This window comes from Arachis hypogaea, chromosome 5 (genome assembly GCF_003086295.3).
Source record: "Arachis hypogaea cultivar Tifrunner chromosome 5, arahy.Tifrunner.gnm2.J5K5, whole genome shotgun sequence".
Lineage (NCBI taxonomy): Eukaryota > Viridiplantae > Streptophyta > Magnoliopsida > Fabales > Fabaceae > Arachis > Arachis hypogaea.
Window position 1 is genome coordinate 51,607,511 of NC_092040.1, and position 19,367 is coordinate 51,626,877.

The 19,367-nt window shown below is 39.7% G+C and overlaps 1 non-coding gene across 1 annotated transcript; it reads right to left on the minus strand.

Annotated features, from left to right (window-relative positions):
• Positions 1-6,361: 6,361 nt before the first annotated feature.
• Positions 6,362-6,468, minus strand: LOC112804770 (small nucleolar RNA R71). Its single transcript, XR_003203386.1, has one exon. It is a non-coding gene; the product is annotated as a small nucleolar RNA R71 (small nucleolar RNA).
• Positions 6,469-19,367: the final 12,899 nt, after the last annotated feature.

The following is a 19,367-nucleotide window of genomic DNA, read 5'->3' on the forward strand; positions in this document are numbered from 1 at the left end:
AAGAGCTCGGATTAGAGAAGAAGCTCTAAAACATCGAATGGCTTCCAGATATAATCAAAGGGTAGTACCAAGAAGTTTTGATAAGAATCCAAGACGCATTAATCTGAAGTATTCATCGTTCGATTATAAAGTGACAGGTCGGCAGAAAGTGAAAAACAATTTCACTGCACGACCACGATAAAGATAAATCCTCCGACAAAGGTGAAAACGCGATTCACCCAAAGGACGATCTAAAGATGCCAACCTCTTTCTACAAATCGGCGAAGGTGAACACAGAATAATGTAAGAAGTTATCAAAAGCAATCCAAAAACGAACCTGACGAGGTCTTACAGATCGCTAAAATAATAACTTAAGGACTGGTCGAACGTTAAGAAGTCGAACCAAGTCAACCCAAGTTATAAGTAAACCCTGGAAAGAGGTCTGGCCAACCCTATTAAAGAGGATTACTTTAACTTAGAAGGGTCTGACATAACAAAGTCAGCCCAAAACAAAAAGTTATACAAGTAGTCCCTGAAAGAGATCTGACAAAGATCCAAGAAAGAGGACTACAAAAAATAACTTAAAGGAGACCGACATAACCAAGTCGGACTCCTACCACTAAAAAGTTATACAAGTAGTCCCTGAAAGAGATCTGACAAAGATCCAAGAAAGAGGACTACAAAAAATAACTTAAAGGAGACTGACATAACCAAGTCGGACTCCTACCACTAAAAAGTTATACAAGTAGTCCCTGAAAGAGATCTGACAAAGATCCAAGAAAGAGGACTACAAAAAAATAACTTAAAGGAGACCGACATAACCAAGTCGGACTCCTACCACTAAAAAGTTATCAAAGTAATCCCTGAAAGAGACCTGACAAAGGTCCAAGAAAGAGGATTACGAAAATAACCTAGAAAGAGGTCGACCTATCGAAGTCAACCTCCTGCAAAACAAGTTATAAGTAATCCCTAAAAAAGACCTGACAAAGGTCCAAAAAAGAGGATTACAAAAATAACTTAGAAGAGGACCAACGCAAAGGAATCGGACACAAATACAGAAAACCGAAAAACAAGTTGGACCTATACAATCACAGCCTCAAAGGATCCAAGCTACAAACAAAATGCGAAAGCAATCTAAAAAAGCCAAGCAGCAAGATTCCGACAGATACCCTGCTAGAGCACAAATGAAAGCATAGTATGATAAAGCTTCAAAGAGGGCACCAAAATCAGCCTCAGAAAAACTATTTTGTTTTTAAAATAAAGTTGCTAAAAACAGCAACTAGAGTGTCGACAAGTCAATAAAACATCATCCACAAAAACAAGTTCAAAAGCCCACAAACCGGGCTATTTACACAAATAGGCAAAAAAAAAAAGATCAGCTAAGATCGGGAGCCTTCCCAACAGCATCAATATGGGGAGAAGGAGGGCGAGTCTGAAGGGGCACAGCATCTACGGTTCCATCATCCCGGTGCAGAATCTGGCAATCTGGATCAGAGGTAACGGGGGGAACAGAGGTGGTCGACAACTTAAGAGAAGGCCCAGGGGGAGGATCAGTCTCATTATCATCCTGGTCATCAGGGACAATCTTACCAACCCTCACGACATTGTCCAAACTGATGAGAGTCAAGTCTGCATCAGGAGCAACAACCCGGAACTGCTCCATCAGGTTCTCGGAGGCAGCAGTTACGCTACCCACAAGATGACCCTGAAGCTCACCATAATTAACCCGAGCAGTTTCCAAATCCTCCCGAAGATGCATCAATTCCCTATAAGCCGAGACATAGCTATCCTTATGTTTCAATGCCATGTCTTCGGCCAGCTTCAAAGAAGCAGCCAATGCAATAGAACTAGCCTTCTCACCCTCCAGCTCCTTCTCCACCTTCGCCAACTTCACCTCCAATTCCTCTTTCAGACCCTTGATTCGATCAAATTCCGACTTGGCCTCTTCCATGAAGGATTTTGTGGCATGAATCGGAATCCCCTGAACTGTTCGGAATATAGTCGCACCCATATGAGCCATCTTCACACTACTTTTGGTGATAAAATCCAGATGCTGAAGAAGAGAAATGTTGTCCATAGAAAGCCCACCATAGGGGGCAATTTGCTGGTCAACAAACTCGATAGCATCAAAATCTGGGGAATCCAGGTTGAAGGGCTTGGATGTCATTTGCTTCTTACTAGGAGGGGCACCAGGAGCTGCAGTAGAAGATTGTGGAGGATCGACCAGACGAACCCGAGGAATAGGAATTGCTTTCCTCGGCCCGGGAGAACTAGGTACAGGAGGTTTAACTGGAAGCTGGGAAGATCCCTCTCCGGCCACCTTGGCCGAAATGTTTAAAGCAACAGTTGCCTTCTTCGCCTTCTTGAAGGCCTTCATAGAATCATTATTCTTCGACATCCCTGAAGAACACAAAATCAACCACAAAAGACAAATTACAACATAGAAGAAGAAAAAGCTCTGAAAGCAAGTATAAAAATAAAGCAGACAGTACTCAAAACAGCCCGAACCAAAGATGGATCGCTCAAAAATCCCTTCGTATCCAGATGGGGAGGCTTCCCCCACAAATCTTCAAGAACAACTACAAAGGCCCGCTCAACCTCACTAAGCATTTCCCAGGTGTAACGTGGCACTCTTACATTCTTTTGCCACTCTAGAGGAAAAGCAGGCTCATCATTTTCATCGAGAAAAAAGGGGCGGACCCCCCCAATAGCACAGACTCGAAAGAAGTAGTTCTTAAAATCTTTAAACGACTCATCATACATGGCAAAAACTTTATGCCCCTGGGCCGATTTGAAAGAAACCCATGAAGCTTTCTTTTTGGAGGAACCTCCGGGTTTGGCCGATACAAAAAGATAAAGGAAAAGAGTTTCAGAAGGTGTTATGTCCAACTCCTGGCAAAGAAGTTGAAAATTTTTAATAAAACCCTAGGAATTCGGGTGAAGCTGGGATGGAGCAATGTTACACGACCACAACAGGTCGGTTTCAAAAGCAGTAAAAGGAAAAGAAACATTCAACTGACTAAAAAAGTATTCGTAAGCATAAAAGAAGGGACACTCTCCCTCAACAGAAGTCGGAAAGCAAACTTTCTCGTCAGAATCAGGGGCAACAAGCTCGTAATCTTCCTCACGGGCATTGTTACCACAAATCCTATGGCGCTTCCTCAGTTCTGTGCAAAATTCCGCATCTACAACAGAAACACACAACAAAACAAGGGAGTCCAGCCAATCGGACATCCCCTCGAGAACTCTGGACGACATCTCTACAATATTATTGCAAGAAGACATGAGGCCAACTAATCCTACAAAGTAAGAAAAGAAAATAAGGTTACTACAAACATCTCAGACAAAGGGAAAAAACAACTCGGTCAACACTTCTCAGAAGATGAAACCACGAAAAGGAAAACCCCAAGACTCAAACCCAAGTCCTGGGGCATCCTTTGGAGGCAGCAACAAAGCAAGGTTTCCAGAAATACTCTACAGATTACATCCCAGCATTTCTCAAAAAGAATTCAAAACAACAAGCGCTTTTCATCAAAAGAAAACACAGCAAATCATTACAAGCCTACCAAGCAAAAAACACTCCCAAGCATCGAGCACAAGACCATTAAAGGAGCAACCTTTTTTCAAAGATCAGACAGGAAGCAATCTCCAAAAATGAGAAACAGATGCAGATTTCGTACTAGTATCAAAAACGACCAGAAGCAACAGTAAAAACTCAAAAAGCCTTAAAATTCCAAGAAAAACCACAAGAAAAGCATATCGCAGCAAACAAGTAAATATAAGATCGCAAAAAAGATACAACCTTTCAAACATGCAAAACCAGAACTTCACCAAAATTAAAGACGAAGCTACGAAAAAGCGAGATAAGCTAGTACCAACCTGGAAAGAGCAGCGAGCTTCAACAAAAACCAAAGGAGGAAGATGAAATTTGGGAACGCGAACAAGAATAACGTCGCAGGAAATACAAAAACCCCAAGCTCCAACACCAAATGATGCCGCAACGAAAGGAAAGCAGAAATGCAAAACGAAAAACAGAGAGTGGAGAAAACTAAGAAAAGAAGTTACGAAAGAGCAAAAGGAGAGAAACCGTTTTTAGGTTTTCAAAATCCAAAGCAAAAAGCCTAAAGGAAACGGCACAATTAAAGCTCAAAATTAAAAGCATTAAACCCTCGCACGTTCCCAAAAAAGCGCCGGTATAAAAGCGCGTGTCTTTTAGAGGAAACGTTCAAAAGCTAATACAAAGGAATCGACAAAATGCTTGAGTTCAGCTTCACCAAAGAAGGACCGAAGTAAAAGACTCGGCCTCAAAAAAGAAGACCGAGCTCAAGCAGGGGCACTGTTCATATCCTGGGTCGAGCTGTCTGACCCGGGATGTTCTACAGACAAAGCGACCGACCTCTTCTCAAAGAGCTCGGCCAAGTCACAGGAAAGCCCAAACAAAGGGCCCAAATAGAGGAACACGTCCCAAATCCAAGGGTAGCCCAAGCGCATAGAGATAAAGGCAGTTCCCTTAAAGATGACCTCACTTAAAGATAAGATAAAGATAAGATAAGATAACTAACTTATCTTATCCACAGGAGGCCACATCTCACCATTATAAATACACTGGGGCACCCAAGTATAATTGATATTCTGATTCTACTCAATACCTGCTTAATACCCTTGCTAACTTAAGCATCGGAGTCCCTTGCAGGTACCCCCCACCCTCCGAGGATGAAGGATCAGCACCATCACCAAGTCCTACAAGTCGGACACACCAGCTCCGGCCGCTATACACCTGCCGGATACGTCGGCTCCGACCAACACAGAAGATCTCGACCGAGATCAACCTACAGTTTCAGGTAACCCTCGGAACACCTTTCATCTTCTTCCATCTCTTGTACTTTTCCTTGAGCTATGAGTAGCTAACTCCCTCTCATTGAGAGAGGGAGCTCTGTTGTACTTGATGGATTAATGATAGTAAATTTTTTCTTCTCTGCATCTTCTCTTTAATTTGCTAGAAGGAATTTCATTTTAACGCTAGTGTTCAATCATCTTGGGAAAGAGGTTGAATGCAAAATGGGTTTCATGGGAGCCTTGAAAAAGGAAACATGAAACCATGCTTGAAATCCCTTCTCACACTTGAGTAGAATATGGATTTTGGTGATTGGAAATGGTGACATATAATCCACCCTCTACCTGGACCTCTGATGATGTGTGGTATAATTAGGGACCGAGCATATCTCTCTTCATGATTAGACCAAGGAATTGGCTGATTATCAAGATTTGAGAGATTGAGTCACCAAGAGATTGGGGCTCAATCAATCATGATTGCCAAGAGGTCAATGAGTTGCATGATTGAAGATGAGATGAGCTAGATTTAATCCAAAGAGAATAATATCTCCCCGTCTCAATGAATTCCCCTATTTTTATCTTTCATATTCTTTATAGCTTTATTTACAATTCTCTTAATCCCCATTCCCATTCCCATTTATAATTCAGTCATTTATGTTTTTGCACTTTACATTCTCTTGATTTCCTTTTATGCAATTTATTTTGTCTCTTTACCTTTAAGCCATTTACTTTCCTGCTCATTTATAATTCTGCAATCATACTCTATACTGCTTAGCTTGACTAATTCACCAATTGATTAGCATTGCTCAATTCTACCAATCTTTGTGGATACGATCCCACTCCACTATGGGTTATTACTTGACGATAATTTTGGTGTGCTTGCCAAAGAACAGATTCATAATAAAAAATTTTGTGGGGTGTGAATTCCGATCATGAAGTTTTATGGCGCTGTTGCCGGGGATTGGTTTGAATTTGACGATTATTACTAAATTGATTGTGGAGCTAGATTAAGCATTTTAATTACTCTGTCATTTTCTTTCCAGTTCCTTTTCCTTTTCTTTTCTTTTTCTTATTTTGTTTTGTTTTGCTTTAAGTAGTGGAGGAAGATTTGAGAACCAATATAGAAAAAGAGGTACATAACCATGTTTGAGAGGAAACTGGCAATCATATTGGGCAAGAGAGGAGAGTCTTAGGCTCCTACTTCAACCTAAATCTAGGAAACTATGGCAGCAGCATTCTGAAGCCAACAATTCACGCTAACAACTTTGAGTTGAAACCTCAACTCATCACACTTGTCCAAAATAATTGTTCATATGGAGTGGGTGCCCAGGAGGACCCAAACCAACATCTCACTACATTCTTGAGGATATGCGACACTGTAAAGTGCAATGGTGTACACCCTGACACCTACAAGCTACTTTTGTTCCTTTTCTCACTCAGAGATAAGGCAGCAAAGTGGTTGGAAGCATTTCCCAAGGAGAGCTTGACCACTTGGGAGGAGGTTGTAAACAACTTCCTAGCAAGATTCTACCCACCACAGCGAGTCAATAGGTTGAGAACTGAGGTGCAAACATTCAGGCAGCAAGATGGTGAAACACTTTATGAGGCCTGGGAGAGGTTCAAAGGCTTGACGAGGAAATGCCCTCTAGATATTTTCAACAAATGGGTTCAACTATACATCTTCTATGAGGGGCTATCATATGAAGCAAAGAAGGCTATGGAGCACTCTTCAGGGGGTTCACTTAACAAGAAAAAAATTATTGAAGAGGCCATAGATGTTATTGAGACTGTAGCTGAAAATGAGTACTTCTACGCTTCAGAAAGAGCTCAAAAGAGAGGGGTGCTGGAACTCAACTCTATGGATGCCTTGTTAGCACAAAACAAGGCAATTGCAACACAATTAGCAGCCTTAACAAAGAAGGTAGAGGAAAACTGATGCACCACTATTTCGTGGTACATCTTGTGCTTAATTAAGTGAATTTTATCCACTATTCTCACACTTATTCATGTAAATTGCATGTTTTACATTTTCCTTCCTGATTATGTACTTTGATTGAAAATATGTTTCTTTGGTCTTAATTTAGCTAATTTTAATCCTCTCTTATTACCATTCGATGTCATGATATGTGTGTTAAGTGTTTTCAGAGATTACAGGGCAGGAATGGCTTAGAGGATAGAAAGTAAGCATGCAAAAGTGGAAGGAATACAAGAAGCTGATAGAACTGCAAAGCTATCAGCCCTGACCTCTTCGCACTCAGTCGATCATAACATGAGCTAAAGATGTCCAAATTAGGCGGTTCTAGTTACGTTGCAAAGCTAACATCCGGGGCTTTGCAATGATATACAATTTGCCATAGTTGTCTTGGCGTTTAAGGACGTGCATGCCGCAAAGCAAGCGTACGCATGGATTGTGCAAAAGTTCAGTGATGTGTATGCGTGCTTGACGCGTACACACGCATGAGCCACATACTGTACGTATCAGAAATCGCCCCCAGCAATTTCTGGGCTGTTTTTGACCTAGTTTTCGGTCCATAAAATATAGATTAGTGGCTGCAGAGTAGAGGAATGAAGGACATCAATTCTCATTATTCACAATTTAGTCTCTCTCCTCTCTCTAGGTTTTAGGATTCCTAGTTTTATGCTTTTGAGTTGGATATTGAAAGAGTTACTACCTTCGTTGAAGTCTTTATCATTCTAGTTTGTTTTCTATTTCCTTGCTCTTTTAATTTCCCATTTACCCTGTTCAGAGTTACATATGGATATCTTTAATTTTGGAATTTATTAATGCAAAAGATACTTTTCTATTTAATTTCTTTATCTATTGATTATTCTCACTTCTATTCCAATTAATTTGATTATTATGTCTTCTTTCTACTCCCTTTACATGTATGCGAACATGGCATCCATGTCAATGGAGTAGGCTCTCAACTTGACTTTGGAGTTAGATTAATATTTGGAGAACCTTGAGTTGGAAGACTCAAGAATTAAATTGTAATTGGAAATTGTTGGCTGGCTCTCTAGTCACTAACGCTAATCCTTTCCAAGGGAGAGGATTAGGACTTGTGAAACAAAGTCAGCTCAACTACTTGACTTTCCTTCATTTGTTGAGGGTTAACTAAGTAGAAACAACAACCTAAGGTATTACTTGGACGATCCAGTGCACTTGCTGGTTAGTTGTGCGGAGTTGTGACTAAGTGTGATTCACGTTTGAGAGCGCTACCAAGTTATTGGAGCCATTGTTGATGATCACAATTTCGTGCACCAAGCATCATCAACCAAAAAGGCAAAGAGGGATGTAAAGACCAACAATGATGATTATAAGGAGTAAAGCAAGTAAACTCCAAAAGGTTGTATTGTTATGTGATTGTCTTCTATTTAAAACGGTTATGATTGAAAGCAATATTGCACCTCTGCTTATCTGCTTAGTATAATCTCTTTAAAGTTCAATAACTAAGATGCTAGATACATCATAGCACCATACACTTGAGAATTTGCTTGCACTCAAGATCTATAAAATGCAAACAGAGAACATTTCATTGAAAAGAAGGATTGATGAATCAAAAATTCATTTTGATGCAAGCAAAAGATTAAGAGAAGTGGTGGTTCTAGTTGTATGATTGTGTATTGAGGTTGCATGTTTGTGAAAACTTGCATAGGAGCTCATAGGCAGGAAATAGAGTTCAAAGAAGTATTATGGAGATTCTTAAACATTTATTGATCTAAGAAGCAGCAACAAAAGAAAGCAAAAGAAACAGAAAAAACAAAAGAACGTGGAAAAGGCTCTGAGCATCAATTACTAGGAAGTAAAAGAAGGAAATGAGAACTCAAAGAGTTACTATTCTTGTTAAATGCTTGTGGTAGAATTGTGTCAAAGAGAGAGGCTTGAGCAAGTAAATTCTAAGGATCGTTTCAACACCTAATACCTTAAAACCAACTGGTTTGGGAGCATTGATTGAAAGCTTATCTAAAGAGCCACTTTGAGACATGAGACTTAGAGTTAAGGCCAAGACACAGAACTATGAGCTGTTTCAAGGTGATTACCTATAGATAGATTTCCATGATATCATTTGAATAAAAGTCCTAAGATCTAAGACTTCCAAAATATAGGGACTAATAAGCACTGGAATCCTTACATGAATATATAATTCAGAGTTTTCTCCACTATCACTTAATCACTTCACTCACCAAGGAATTAAAAGCTACTCCTCAGCCCGTTCTAATTAAAAGAAATATTTTTGCATAGTTCTTTTCTTGCTTGAGGACAAGCAAGGTTTAAGTTTGGTGTTTTACTATTAACGCGTAACCGGCAAGTATACCGGAGCGTATCAAGTAGTAAAACTCACCGGAGGGAGGTCGATCCCACAGAGATTGGTGGATTAAGCAACTTTAGTCAAATGGTATTTTAGTTAAGCAAACATTATTTTGATTTCATGAGATTTAGATGCTTGAAAGAAATTTCAAAGAATTAAATGACAAGGAATTTAAAGAACTAGAATAAGGAAAGCAAATTAACTAACTGAAAGTAAATAGCTGAAACTTAAATGGCAAAAAACTTAAATGACATCAAGAATAAAGTGCAAGAAAGTAGAGTGCAGAATTATAAAGAGCAGAGAAATAGAATTGCAATTAATTGAAAGCTGAATTTAAATGGCAGGAACACTAAATTGCTTGAATGTAAAAGGGAATTGGGTAGTGGGCATTCAAAATAACTAAAGAGCAAAGGAAATGAGAATTGATGGAAGAGATCACTAGGGATCAGAGATGCAAATTCTCATGAATCAATGCTGCTCAATCCTTTCTCAATCATGTATAATAGATCTATGGTGGATTGTGAATAATTGAGTCCCAATCTCTTGGTGACTCAATTTCTCTCAACACAATCAATTGCCACTCTCGTGATCTAATTGGTCATGAGAAGAGATGAAGTTCAAGAACTAATCCTCAATGCCACACAATTCTCAGGATCTCAATTAAGGGTGGTTAAATCTCACATACCAACCCAAATGTATTAACCAAGAGAATTATGAGAGGATGAACTCTAAATTGAGTTATGTGACTCCTTTCTCAAGTTCATCACATAACTCATATAGATTCAATCCCTCTCTCGATGGTGATTGAATCTTTGAAGAACAAGAGTTCCTTCTTAGAGAAATCCACTTGAATTGAGAAGGAGAAGAAGAGTTATCAATCCATTCAAATAAACAGAGCTCCTCCGCCTAATGAAAATGGGGTTTAGTGAATCATAGCTCCAATTTCAACAACAATTGCAAAATGAACATTAGACTAAGTGTAGACAAGAATGAAAAATGAAGAAGAAGAATTCTTAAAACTAAAATTTGAAGCTCGAAGAAAACAAAATAGCTGGCAGGTATTCCTACCAACAATGCAGTAAAAAGTAAAAGTGAAAATAGTAATGTTAGAGTAAAGTGTCAAAAAGTCTCCTCAAAGTACAAGACTCCTCTCTATTTATACTACTCCTAAAACTCATTTAGAGATCTTCAATTGGGTTAGCAATGTGGGCTTTACCCTTGTTGAATTCTTGGCTCAATGGAGGAAGTGTTGCCAAATAGAGGAAACAGAGCTCATTCACCTTGCTTCTGGCCCAATGGCCTAGCGTTACTGGCAAACACGCCAGTTCAAAGCACGTTGGCAACGTGCCAATGCACTTCCTGGGCTGGGAGCTTGGTGCTTGGGCGTTGCTAGCCCAAGTTGTTTCCAAACACTTGGCTCTTCTTCTTCTTGGTTTCACTTTCCATGCTTAATGTTGCCTAAACTTTGAGCTTCAATCCTTTGCTTCAATATGGACTATTATACATCATTGGAAAGCTCAGAATGTCTTCTTTCTAATGCACTTGGAATCATCCCAATTGGATCTTTCTAGCTCAAGTTATGCTCCATTGAAGAGGGCAAGGTCAAGTTGCCTTGGTTGTGGGTGTTTTTATCAAACACGCTAGTGCACTCCAAGTTGGCAACGTGCTAGTGCCCTTCCTTAGCCCAAATTCTTAGCCTCTTGGCGTTGTCAATTAACACACCTTCTCCCCCTTACCTTGGCAACGTGTTCGAGCCTTTTTTGGGCTCATTCATGCCTCCTTGAATCTCAACTTCATGTTCTTGTTTTTGGGGCCTAAAGATGACTTTGATTTGAGCTTCCATTTCATGCTCCACTATAGACTATTATATATCGTTAGAAAGCACTGAATGTTTATGCTAGGGCATCTAGGCCAGTTTCACTGAACTTTTCTTTACTATTTTAGGGTAGTTTCATGCATTTTCCTAGTGAATAAGGCAAGTTTTGGGTGAAAATACACTAACACCTTCATTTAAGCAACTATTGTGAATTTTGCATGATTTCATGAGATTTTTACCAGAATTGCATGATAATTTGATGATGCATAATCTCATGACATTGGCTAGAGCTTTGATGCACTTTAATTACTTGATTTCAGGATAAATGAAGCATGGAAGAACCACGTTAGCATTCATGTTAACTTAGTTAATATGACTACTAACGTGGGATGGCAAAGAGCTTGCAATGTTAATAAGAAAAGTGATCACCAATAACGCCTGCGAAGCCATTCAGAGCTTACGTTAAGAGCCACGTTAACTAAGTTAACGTGGTACTTAACGTAGAAGAAAAAGAAGACTCCACGTTAACGAGAAACATGAACTTCAATAACGTTTCTCCTCAATGTTAGTGGTAAAAGTGAACACCACTAACGTTGGGAAACTAGGCAATGCCCCACGTTAAGAGTCATGTTAACTTAGTTAACGTGAACTCTAATGTGGAAGAGGATCAACAATGCCAACATTAGTGAAGTCCTCTAATCAACAGCAGAGCTCATCACCTTAATCTGTGAGGTGTAGAAACTCTACCGTTGGAAAATACATAAGAACAAGGTCTAGGCATGGCCAAATGGCCAGCCTCCCCAATGGCATAATACAATCGAAATAGGGTTCAAAGACCTGATCTAAGGATCGAAGAATGATCCAAAGATGTGAATACATTAGTAAAAGGTGCTATTTATACTAAACTAGTAAACTAGGTTTATAGAAGATGAGTAGATAGTGCAGAAATCCACTTCTGGGGCCCACTTGGTGCGTGTTTGGACTGAGCATTGAAGCTTTCACGTGCATAGGCTCTTCTTGGAGTTTAAACGCCAGTTTTGGTGCCAGTTTGGGCATTTAACTCCAGCTTTGGTGCCAATTCTGGCATTTTACGCCAGAAAAGGGTCTCTGGTGGGTGTTTGGACGCCAGTTTGGGCCATCAAATCTCAGGCAAAGTATAAACTATTATTCATTGCTGGAAAGCCCAAGATGTCTACTTTCCAACGCAAGTATACCGAATTGTCGTCAAGTAAAAACTCACAATAGAGTGAGGTCGAATCCACAGGGATTAACGGATTAAGAAATCAATGGTTAACTGATTTTCCTAGTTAGACGAATCATTAAGGAGTAATAAGTAACAAGGAATGTAAATGGCATAAAAGTAAAGGAAGAGATAAAGTGCAGAAAAGTAAGATAGCGAGAAAAGTAAATGTAAGAACTAAAAAAATGAACATTGGGATCAAGAGATATTGTAATCCTCCGGATCAAGTTCATTCTCATCTCTTCCTCAATCAATACATTCATTGATCTCCTTGGTAATCTTAAGTGATTGGATCCCAATTCCTTGGCAATCCAATCTCTCTAAGCTTGAACAATTTTCCAATTCCTTAATTTAATTGCTCATGGGAAGAGATGAAGTTTGGTCACTGATTATACCACACACATTATAGATCAAAGTATTGGTAGGATTAAATGTCACAATATCCATCCAATCCCCAACCTAATCCAATGTGAGAGAGCATTTCTAGCATGATCTCCTCATTCATCTTCCAAGGTTCCAAGGAGATCCAATTACGGAGAGCTTCTCTTCCAAGATAGCTAACCAATTGGATGAAGATCGAAAGCTCTCTAGTAAAATCAAGAGAAAAGAAAGAAGAAGAAGAATAAGAACTACGATTGATCCATTGAATCACAATAGAGCTCTCTAACCCAATGAAAAGAGTTAGTTGATCATTGCTCTACCAAAATAGAAAAGAAAGAAAGTGCAGAAAAGTAAAGATGAAGATTAAAACTAACATTGAAACATCTAAATACATAAATGAAAAGTACAAAGAAAAAAAAAAGAAAGAGAAGGAAAAGTGTGTGAGGGGAGGGAGTCCGAAGACCCCTCTTCAATCCCCAATTCCAGAATCCCAATACAGCCTAGAATTTCTTGAATGTAAAAACTAAGGCCTTTATATAGGCTCTCCTAAATTACAAAATGAAATTAAAAGCAAATTAGAATTAAATAAAAATTCCTATTCTAGATGCTTCTTGTGGCCTTGATTGGTTGACACTTGTGGGCTTGCTTCCTTGAGGTTGGGTGGTCCTTGAAAGAGAAGTGAATTAAGTTGAGGTCCAGGTGCTAAGGTTAGTGCTACCGTTAGCCATACTAACGCTACAAGTGTGGCGTTAGTGCTGAAGTTAGTGTGGCTAACGTCACACTTGCTATCCAGTTGGTGCTTTTGGGATTTAAAAGATGCCTATTGTTTGTGCTGCAATTTCATGCCCACTATAGAGTATTATATATTGTTGAAAAGCTCGGAATGTCAGCTTTCTAACGCAACTAGAATCACCACAATTGGACCTCTGTAACTCAAGTTATGTTCCTTTTAAGTGGACAAGGTCGCTGGCATAGTCGCTAGCGTTACTAGAAAAAGTGAGTCACAATAACGTTAGCGATCAGGGGCTTAATATTGCCAGGTTCTGGAGCTCAAACTTAATGTCCATCCGATACTATTATATATTGCTGGAAAGCCCTGGAGGTCTACTTTCCAACGCTATTGGAAGAGCATCATTTGGATCTCTCCAGCTCAAGTTACACTTCTTGGAAGGTGAAGAGGTCAGCTGCCTTACTACAGGTTGATACCAAGTTCATCTTTGCACTTTTGGGGAAGGTTTTCTCCCTCAAATTCAGTGTCCACCATGTAGTGCCATATATGTTTGGAAAGATCTGGAATCCTACTTTTTAATGCCATTGGAATCACCGCATTTTGAGCTTTGTGGCCCAAGTTATTTTTGTTTGAAGAAGGCATGGTCAAGCTGCCAGTTGAGAATTTTGCCCACGTTAGTGTCCACATTAGTGTAACTAACGTGGTCATTAACGTGGGTCTTCCTTTGCTTCGCAAACGTTAGTGGTGTTCACCTTTTCCAATAACATTGGCGTTTCCCTTTCCTTCCACGTTAGTTCCCACGTTAATGTAACTAATGTGGAAGCTAACGTGGGTGTTCTAGCCTTCGCAAACGTTAGTGGCATTCACTTTTTCCACTAACGTTGGCGTTTCCCTTTCCTTCCACGTTAGTTCCCATGTTAAAGTAACTAACGTGGAGACTAATGTGGGTCTTTTTGCCCTTCACTAACGTTAGTGGTATTTACTTTTACCACTAACGTTCCATGCTCTCCTTCTTCAAAGTTAATGCCACTAACATTCTCACTATCGTTGGGGGTTCTCTTTTCTTCCACGTTAATGGCAACGTTAGTGGCTGGCGCACAAAATTATGATCTCTAATAATGGTATTCAACTTGGTATGCGCGTTTATAACTCAGCACTTTCTTCACAACCTCGCACAACTAACTAGCAAGTGCACTAGGTCGTCCAAGTAATAAACCTTACGTGAGTAAGGGTCGATCCCACGGAGATTGTTGGTATGAAGCAAGCTATGGTCATCTTGAAATTCCCAGTTAGGCGGATAATATATGGTTATGGAGTTTTCGAATAATAATAATAAAGAAACAGAAAATAAAGATAGAAATACTTATGTAAATCATTGATGGGAATTTCAGATAGGCATATGAAGATGCTGTGCTCCTTCTGAATCTCTGCTTTCCTACTACCCTCATCCAATCATTCTTACTCCTTTCCACGGCAAGCTGTATGTAGGGCATCACCGTTGTTAATGGCTACATCCCATCCTCTAAGTGAAAAAGGTCCAAATGCTCTGTCACAGCACGGCTAATCATCTGTCGGTTCTCGATCATGCCGGAAAGGAATCCATTGATTCTTTTGCGTTTGTCATCATGCCCAACAATCGCCAGTATGAAGCTCATCACAGTCATTCAATCCCTAAATCCTACTCGGAATACCACAAACAAGGTTTAGACTTTCCGGACTCTCATGAATGCCGCCATCAATTCTAGCTTATACCATGAAGATTCTGATTAAGGAATCTAAGAGATATGCATTTGGTCTAAGGTAGAACGAAAGTGGTTGTCAGTCACGCATTCATAGGTGAGAATGATGATGAGTGTCATGGATCATCACATTCGTCATGGTGAAGCGCAACGAATATCTTAGAACAGGAATAAACTGAATTGAATAGAAATAATAGTAATTGCATTAAAACTCGAGGTACAGCAGAGCTCCACACCCTTAATCTATGGTGTGTAGAAACTCCACTGTTGAAAATACATAAGTGACGGTCCAGGCATGGCTGAATGGCCAGCCCCCAAAATGTGATATGAATTCGAAAATAGGGAGAATGACCCCTAGTACAATTGTAAAAAGTTCTATTTATACTAGACTAGCTACTAGGGTTTACAAAAGTAAGTAATTGATGTAGAAATACACTTCCGGGTCCCACTTGGTGTGTGCTTGGGCTGAGCTTGAGCTTTACACGTGCAGAGGCTTCTTTTGGAGTTGAACGCCAAGTTGTAACGTGTTTCTGGCGTTCAACTCTGGTTCGTGACGTGTTTTTGGCATTTGACTCTAGAATGTAGCATGGAACTGGTGTTGAGCGCCAGTTTGCATCGTCTAATCTCGAATAAAGTATGGACTATTATATATTGCTGGAAAGCTCTGAATGTCTACTTTCCAACGTTATTAAGAGCGTGCCATTTGGAATTCTGTAGCTCCAGAAAATCCATTCCGAGTGCAGGGAGGTCAGAATCCAACAGCATCAGCAGTCCTTTGGACAGCCTTTTATCAGAGTTTTGCTCAGGTCCCTCAATTTTAGCCAGAAAATATCTGAAATCACAGAAAAATATAACAGCTCATAGTAAAGTCCAGAAATGTGAATTTAGCATAAAAGATAATGAAAACATCCCTAAAAGTAGCTAGATCCTACTAAAAACTACCTAAAAACAATGCCAAAAAACGTATAAATTATCCGCTCATCACAACACCAAACTTAAATTGTTGCTTGTCCCCAAGCAACTGAAAATCAATTAGGATAAAAAGAAGAGAATATACTATAAAGCTCAGAATATCAATGAATATTAATTCTAATTAGATGAGCGGGACTTGTAGCTTTTTGCTTCTGAACAGTTTTGGCATCTCACTTTATCCTTTGAAGTTTAGAATGATTGGCATCCCTAGAAACTTAGAATTTCAGATAGTGTTATTGATTCTCCTAGTTAAGTTTGTTGATTCTTGAACACAACTAATTTTATGAGTCTTGGCCGTGGCCCTAAGCACTTTGTTTTCCAGTATTACCACTGGATACATAAATGCCACAAACACATGACTGGGTGAACCTTTTCAGATTGTGACTCAGCTTTGCTAAAGTCCCAAGTTAGAGGTGTCTAGAGCTCTTAAGCACACTCTTTTTGCTTTGGATCACGACTTTAACCACTCAGTCTCAAGCTTTTCACTTGGACCTGCATGCCACAAGCACATGGTTAGGGACAACTTGATTTAGTCGCTTAGGCCTAGATTTTATTTCCTTGGGCCCTCGTATCCATTGATGCTCAAAGCCTTGGATCCTTTTTACCTTGCCTTTTGGTTTTAAGGGCTATTGGCTTTTTCTGCTTGCTTTTTCTTTTTCTTTCTATTATTTTTTTCGTCACTTTTTTTTCGCAAGCTTTTGCTATTCACTACTTTTTCTTGCTTGAAGAATCAATTTCATGATTTTTCAGATTATCAATAGCATTTCTCTTTGTTCATCATTCTTTCAAGAGCTAACAATTTTAACATTCATAAACAATAAGATAAAAATTATGCACTGTTCAAGCATTCATTCAGAAAACAAAAAGTATTGTCACCACATCAATATAATTAAACTAAATTCAAGGATAAATTCGAAACTCATGTACTTCTTGTTCTTTTGCATTAAAAACATGTTTCATTTAAGAAAGGTGAAGGATTCATGGAATTATTCATAGCTTTAAGACATAGTTACTACATACTAATGATCATATAATAAAGACACAAACATAGATAATATAAAGCTTAAAAATCGAAAAACAGAGAAATAAGAACAAGGAATGAGTCCACCTTAGTGAAGGTGGCGCTTTCTTCTTGAAGAACCAATGATGTCCTTGAGCTCTTCTATGTATCTTCCTTGCCTTTGTTGCTCCTCCCTCATTGCTCTTTGATCTTCTCTAATTTTATGGAGAAAGATAGAGTGTTCTTGATGTTCCACCCTTAATTGATCCATATTGTAACTCAAGTCTTCTAGAGAAGTGTTGAGTTGTTTCCAATAGTTGTTGGGAGGAAAGTGCATCCCTTGAGGCATCTCCGGGATTCCTTGGTGATGAGCTTCCTCATGCGTCTCTTGGGATCCATGAGTGGGCTCTCTTGTTTGCTCTATCCTCTTCTTAGTGATGGGCTTGTCCTCTTCAATGAGGATGTCTCCTTTTATGATAACTCCAGCTGAGTAGCATAGATGGCAAATTAGATGAGGAAAAGCTAGCCTTGCCAAGGTAGAGGGCTTTTTGGCTATTTTGTAGAATTCAAGGGAGATGACTTCATGAACTTCTACTTCCTCTCCAATCATGATGCTATGGATCATGATGGCCCGATCCACAGTAACTTTGGATCGGTTGCTAGTGGGGATGACGGAGCGTTGGATGAACTCCAACCATCCTCTAGCCATAGGCTTGAGGTCCAATCTTCTTAATTGAACCGGCTTGCCTTTGAAGTCTCTTTTCCATTGAGCTCCTTCAACACATATGTCCATAAGGACTTGGTCCAACCTTTGATCAAAGTTGACCCTTCTTGTGTAGAGGCGTGCATCTCCTTGCATCATGGGCAAGTTAAGCGCCAACCTTACATTTTCCGGACTGAAATCTAAGTATTTCCCTCGAACCATTGTAAGATAATTCTTTGGATTCGGGTTTACACTTTGATTATGGTTCCTAGTAATCCATGCATTGGCATAGAACTCTTGAACCATTAAGATTCTAACTTGTTGAATGGGGTTTGTCAGAACTTCCCAACTTCTTCTTCGGATCTCATGTCAGATCTCCGGATACTCATTTTTCTTGAGTTTGAAAGGGACCTCAGGGATCACCTTCTTCTTGGCCACAACATCATAGAAGTGGTCTTGATGGGCTTGAGAGATGAATCTCTCCATCTTCCATGACTCAGAGGTGGAAGCTTTTGTCTTCCCTTTTCCTTTTCTAGAGGTTTCTCCGGCCTTAGGTGCCATAGGTGGTTATGGAAAAACAAAAAAAGCTATGCTTTTACCACACCAAACTTAGAATATTACTCGCCCTCGAGCAAGAGAAGAAAGAATAGATGAAGAAGAAGAAAATATGGAGGAGAGGGAGTGATGGTTGTGTTTTGGCCAAGGAGGAGAAGAGAGGGTTGTGTTGTGTGAAAATGAAGAAGAATGGAGGGGTTTATATAGTGGAGGGATAGGGAGTAGGTTCAGCTATTTAGGGTGGGTTTGGGTGGAAAAGAGATTTTGAATTTTGAAGGTAGGTGGGGTTTATGGGGAAGAGTGGAAGGATGTGAGTGGTGAAGAGGTGATGGGAAAGAGAGATTGAGGTGATTGGTGAAGGGTTTTGGGAAAGAGTGTTATTGGATTGTGTGAAGAGGAGAGAAGGTGAGTTGAGGTAGGTGGGGATCCTGTGGGGTCCATAGATCCTGAGATGATCCTAAGGTGTCAAGAATTTACATTCCTGCACCAATGAGGCGTGTAAAACGCCCTTTTCATGCAATCCTAGCATTCAATGCCAGATTGATGCTTGTTTCTGGCATTGAACGCCAGCTTCATGCTTGTTTTGGGCGTTCAATGCCCATTTGCAGCATGTTTCTGGCGTTGAACGCTAGTTCCATGCTTGTTTCTGGCGTTCAACACCAGTGATGACATGTCATCATATACCTATTTTTCTATGCTTTTTCATACAAAAAATTGATTATTTGTGCTTAAATATTGAATGCTTTTGTGCTTAAATGATATATTTTCTCGATCTTTTAATTTTATAAATCTTGTAGGAAATAAGAAGAAAAAGAAACAAAGAATCACTAAATAAGCTAAAAAGGAGAAAAAAAATAGCTTTGGGGAGCACTTTGAAGTTGGAGCACGCTTTTAAAAGCGTGGCCCATGACCAAATCAAAGGAGGAAGCAACCAGCACGCACACTGCCCTGCTCTTGCCAAGGGCAGGGCAATATCATGATGAAACAAAGTAAGGTTGGAAGCAAATTTTCGCTAAGTTAAAATCTGGGCGCTCACAGCATGACCATGCCTACTTCAAAGGGCTATAACTTGAGCTACAGACGTCCAATTGATGTGCTTCCAGTTGCGT